Genomic DNA, 5,385 nt, shown 5'->3' with positions numbered 1-5,385 from the left:
CGCAGGAGGCTGCGGGGAGGCCTCGGGGAGACCAGGGGAGGCCGCAGGCCGTGGGGAGGCCGCGGGGAGACCAGGGGAGGCCGCGGGGAGGCCAGGCGTGGGGAGGCCGCGGGGAGACCAGGGGAGGCCGCAGGCCGCGGGGAGGCCAGGGGAGGCCAGGGGAGGCCGCGGGGAGGCCTGGGGAGGCCAGGGGAGGCCCAGTGCGCCGGCAGCCAGCGAGTGCAACGCCTCAGGCCGCTTGCATTTTAGAAACGAAGTCCACAGCGGTTTTTAGCTGGCGTCTTCCTGTTCCGTGACCTGAAAACACTCCGTTTTTGGAAAGTGCAGATCTGCTGACACCTTTTTTGGAGGTTTGTTGTGTTCCTCTCTGTGGCAAGCCGCCCTGCCTCAGACCGGCCAGATGCTGCTGGAAGAGGCAGGTGGCCCAGGCGGCCTGGCGCCCTGTGTGGGGTTCGGAGCGGTTGTTCGGTGTGAGCCCCAAGCTCTCCCCCTGCTCCGTGGCCTGGCAGGGCCCAGCAGGGGCCGTGGGCACCGGAAGTGGGAGGCAGGCCAGCCGGAGGCGGTGCCTTCTGGGGACTGGTTTGTGGGCACCCGTGCAGGTCCTGTCATGTGGCCTACGAGCTGGGAGCTGATAAGCCGGGCCAGGCCTCTGTAGAGTGGATTGGTGGCAGGAGGGGCGGCCCCCTCTCCTCTGCAGGGAATTTCATAAACCACGGCCTATCAGGTGTGGAAGGGATCCGAGGCCATCCAACCAGGTGGGTTCTCCGAGGTCGGCTGGCCCAGACTGGTCATATTCTAAAAACGTAAGAGTTCGACCAAGTGAGGCCCTTAAAAGCCAATCCTCATTGACTAGATCTTCATTTTGTAGAAGGAAGAATATTCTAACACTGCTAATAGGAGGAGCATGTGATTTCAGGATAAAGAGTATTTCTTTGAATGGAATAAATTTACCTTTAGGAAGAATTTGTTCCACTGTACTTGTCCTTGGGTTTTTTTTCCTCTCTCATTAAAAAATTTTTTTATATAGTTTATTTATTTTTGAGACAGAGAAAGAGAGACAGAGTGCAAGTGGTGGAGGGGCAGAGAGAGAGGGAGACACAGAATCTGAAATAGGCTCCAGGCTCTGAGCTATCAGCACAGAATCTGATGCGGGGCTCGAACCCACGAACTTCCAGATCATGACCTGAACCGAAGTCGGACGCGTAACCGACAGCCACCCAGGCGCCCCTCTCTCATTTTTTCAAAGGCTGACAGAACTCAGTTCCTGGTCCCCAGTTCCCTCACTTCCTATGAGTAAGGCCCCACAGCCGGCGAGGTCTGCATATTGGCCCAGCAGTCTGGCTTCGTCACAAGTCACCACGGATTAGGCTGAATCATGTCTTGTCACCTCTGCCGATTCCGCGGGCTCGCTGGGCGTCACCAGGGGGCTCTCGTGTGGTGTCTCGTGCCAGAGTGCCATTGCAGCCGGAGGGCAGCCAGGCTCCTCGCCCCGGGTCTGGGAAGGTGCAAACCGCTAGGCACACCAGCGGGGGATCCTGGGGCTCCCCTCCCCAACTGTGGTCTCCATGGCAACTTCTAGCCAGCCAGACTGCACGTGAGTCCCAGAGGTGCGTGTCCGGAGGGAGCGAGGTGGAAGCATGCAGTGCCCCTTCCAAGAGCCATTGGTCAAGGGGAGGGGACTTAAGCTCCTGATGGGAGGGATCCAAGGGGTTTGTAGACATGTTTTGAAAGCAGTGCATGACTCCCAAGCTCCCTGAAAAGCTGGGTTTTCATCTGGGGCGCTGGGATCTTGGGAGACCCCTCCCCTTCCTAATGTGTTTCGGGAACAAGTCAGGTGGAGGGTAAAGCAGGCGGCTCTCCAGTGATGGGCGGCAAGCTCTGCCTGCTGGTCCCAGCTGGCACTTCCCTGGAGGAATAAATTCCATAGGTAAGATAGCTTCCATCAAACAAGTATCAATTAAGCCCTTTTATGATCATAACCAAAATGATGAATTAAAGTCAATCTAGAGAAATAACCAGTAAAGGAGACTTCAGGAATCAGGTGTGAACTCACAGAATCCCAAGCACTCACTCACTCTAAGAGGGCAGCCTTCAGCCCTGGTTGAGCACCTGCTGGGTGCAAAGCCCTGGGCTGGCATGCGGGGGTCCAGTGGTGTGCCCGAGTGGGGCAAGTACAGACCTGTGCTCCCCAGTGTCCATGGTCACATTGGGAATGTCCCCGTGTCACCCATCAGGACCAGAGTGCAGGAGGGGCTCTGCTTGGTGTGGCTAGTGGGCTAGGGGGCTCACTCAGAGGTGCTCTGGAGTTGCCCCCATTTCAGATGGTTTAGTGTAAGGGTCCTGAGAAGGTGAGGACAAATAACAGGTCATCCCCACCAGCCACATCCCTCTGTGCGATGGCCCATGGCCCAGTCCCCATCATGGTGCTGGGAACCCTCACCGGTCTCTGTCATAGGGCCCGGACTGTTCAAGGTCGAGAGTGTGAAATGGGGCAGGGAAATAGGTTTCAAGCAGCCTGGGAGGTGTCTCGGATGCAAGAAGCGGGCGACTCTACGGTTGCTTTCTGTGGTGATGAGCTGGCCCGCCAGGGCGCATTTAGGGTCAGCTGGGGCTGGAAGAAGAGTGGGGGCATGTGCCAGCCATTGGCTTCCTGGTGACCGGAAATCAGGTGCCTCCCCTTGGGTCTGGCCCAGCGTGCTGCCCCCCTGGTGGTCCAGGTTCCCTGGATCCTTCCCTTCTCTGGCCGCCCAGCTTCTGTGTAAGCCTCCATGAGTGTCCCTCACCTCTGCCCACTGGCTGTGTCTGCCCCACATGCCTCCCTCCTTGTGTGACAGACACCCCGCAGACTTTGATGCTTTGAAATGTCTGAGGGAAGCTTCTGGTTCCTGCAGGGTGACAAGCCCCATCCCCACAGGACCTCCAGAGCTGGCCCCTTCTCTGTATCTCCTGCGGTTCTTTGGGGAAATTGAGCAGGGAGGCTTGGCATTTCTGCCCCCCCCCACACCCCCCTCTGGGAACAGTTCTGGAGCTGGGGGCGGGATCTGCCACAGCCCCACACGTCTGAGGGTCCTCAGGAAGCTGGCCAGACACCCCTCAGTGTCTCTGCCGTGGGTGCTCATTCGTAGACAGTGATGGAGCACCTGCCGTGTGCCGGGCACTCTTCTCTGTCCTGCGGGCAGAGCAGCCGCCCCCCTCCCTTCCCCGCAGACTGCCCAGAAAGGTCCGTTCCTTCTCTGCGTTGGCCAGATCTGCTGGGTTTGGTGGGTGATTGTTTTATACCACAGCTGCTGCCAAGGGAAGGGGGAAAACGAGTTCCCTAAGGTATAGAATTCGTCAGAAAGAGGGACTCCCTCCATGGCCATCAGACAGCCTGGAGCCTCTCCGCTTGCCCATCCGTAGACCATCACAGTGCTTCGAACACAGGCTAAGTCAGGCCTGGCCGCACGGGCACAGGTCCGTGCATCTGATCAGTGTTGGTTTATCATGTGCCAGGCCCCATTTTGGGATTAGGGGTGAGCAGTGGGCTCAGGGAGAGCTTTGCCTCCAGCTGGGGAGAGGGACAGCGGAAGTACACAGGATGGGTGCAAACGCCAGCTGCTGGGGAGGGGCCGGGGCACGGAGAGCTATGCCGCCCTCCAGAGCTGGGACGTGGGGCTCCATGGCAGTCACCCGCCTGCCACCCTGGGCCTCTGAAGTGTGGGAAGGTAGCCGGGGGCCGCCCCTCCTGGGCCTGGCTTCTCTCTCCTTCAGCGCCTGGCTGTCAACTCTGTTTTTCTGATGTGGGTGCCTGGGAGAAGGGGGTATATATTTAGGCTCTTCTGTACTTTCCGTGGTAACAGGCGCTTTATTCCTGGTGAAGAATGAGGAAAATAGGTCGGCTGTATTTACTAAGAAGCGCGTTCCAGCTTCTTCTCCGAGGCTATTTATAAACTTTAAAAAATGTGAGCTAAGTTTTTACATCTTATTGGAAGCCAGAGTGCCTATGAATACCCTTTCTATTACTATACCGGGGAGTCTAGCCCTTCGGAACGGAAATGGTTCGAGCAGGGCAGATAGAAATCTTGCGAACAGTGATTCTGATGAACTCTGGCAGCCTGGGTTTGGCCCCGAGTCCAACTTCTCTGGGCGTTTTCCTCTCGTAACACAGTCTAGTGTTCTTGGGTGTGGTAGGGGCACAGCACGACACTGCAAACGTCAGCTCTGGGCCGTGGGGCCCTTGGTGGCCGCAGGTGCAAGGGAAGGTGGGCTCCCGGAACCCGGGGACTCCACTGGGGAAGCCTTTTGGAACCTGCTTCTTGCGTTCCTCCGTGGAACGGGGCCACGGGGCTGCTCCGAGGCCGGTTCTGCTGGCTCAGCCCACGATTCCCTTTCTCCCTTGCCCCTCGCCTCCAGTGTGTCATGGGGTCACACGGTCACTCACATGTGTCTCTGTGCAGAGAAATGTAGCTTCTTTCTACGTGGCCTGAGATGACTTGTGAGAGAGGAGGGTGCGGTCCTGGATCTTGGGTTCGCTCTGGTGGGTTTAGTCCAAGGGCTTGCTGCAGCCCCTTGTGGTACTCTCCCTGCCTGGCTGTTTGGGTCCGTGTTCAGTCTTTCTGAGTGTCTATCAGAGGCTCCCTGTGTACCCCGGGGTATGGGGAGCGGTGTGACCTTGGGACCTGGTCGTAGCTGAAGGCGAGGGTCCCCTCTGCAGGGACCTGCACTCTTGAGCCCTGGGAGCACTGGACTTTGGGGGAGGAATCCTCGTAGGCCTTAATCTCTCCCAAAGAGACCTTTCCATCCTGGCCCTCAGGGGCCTCAGCCTTTCTGCATCCCCTCAACAAGGCATTAGGTTGCCCTTGGCGGATCTGTCCTGTCGGGGATGGCATGTGGGGGAGGGGCGGGCTGTGGATGCTGCTCCCCTCACCCGCTGAACAGTCGTGGGGACCTTCCTTCCCCTCTGTGTCCCTGCCTCCAACAGACAAGAAGACACTGACTGGTCACTCACTCTGTCCTTCTACGGCCGCTCAGTCACTTAGTACAGCACCTGGCGCACTTGGTGGCAATGATTATGGATTCTTGTCCATCCGCCTGCTCTGTGTTGGGCCAGGTCGTCCCCTTGGAGCAGAAGCTCCCAGACTTTCTTGGTTCTTGACCCCTCACATGCCCTCAGTGTGTCTCTGGGCCGCAAGAAATACCTCACAGTTCTGCTCCTCATTTTTTTAAATTTCATTCTTAACCAAATTACTTACTAATGGGATATGTGTGTCCATCGGGCGCTGGACAGCTTTTCAAGTCCTCGAATTGGACTGGGTGCCACCACCCTTGTTCTATATGGATTTTGCAAGGCACTTGCCTTTTTTTTTTTTTTAATTAAATTCATGGTCATTAACATATAGGGTAGTG

The sequence above is a fragment of the Suricata suricatta genome, chromosome 8, assembly GCF_006229205.1.
Source record: "Suricata suricatta isolate VVHF042 chromosome 8, meerkat_22Aug2017_6uvM2_HiC, whole genome shotgun sequence".
NCBI lineage: Eukaryota > Metazoa > Chordata > Mammalia > Carnivora > Herpestidae > Suricata > Suricata suricatta.
The sequence above is the reverse complement of the archived record's forward strand: the minus strand, read 5'-3'. Positions refer to the sequence as shown.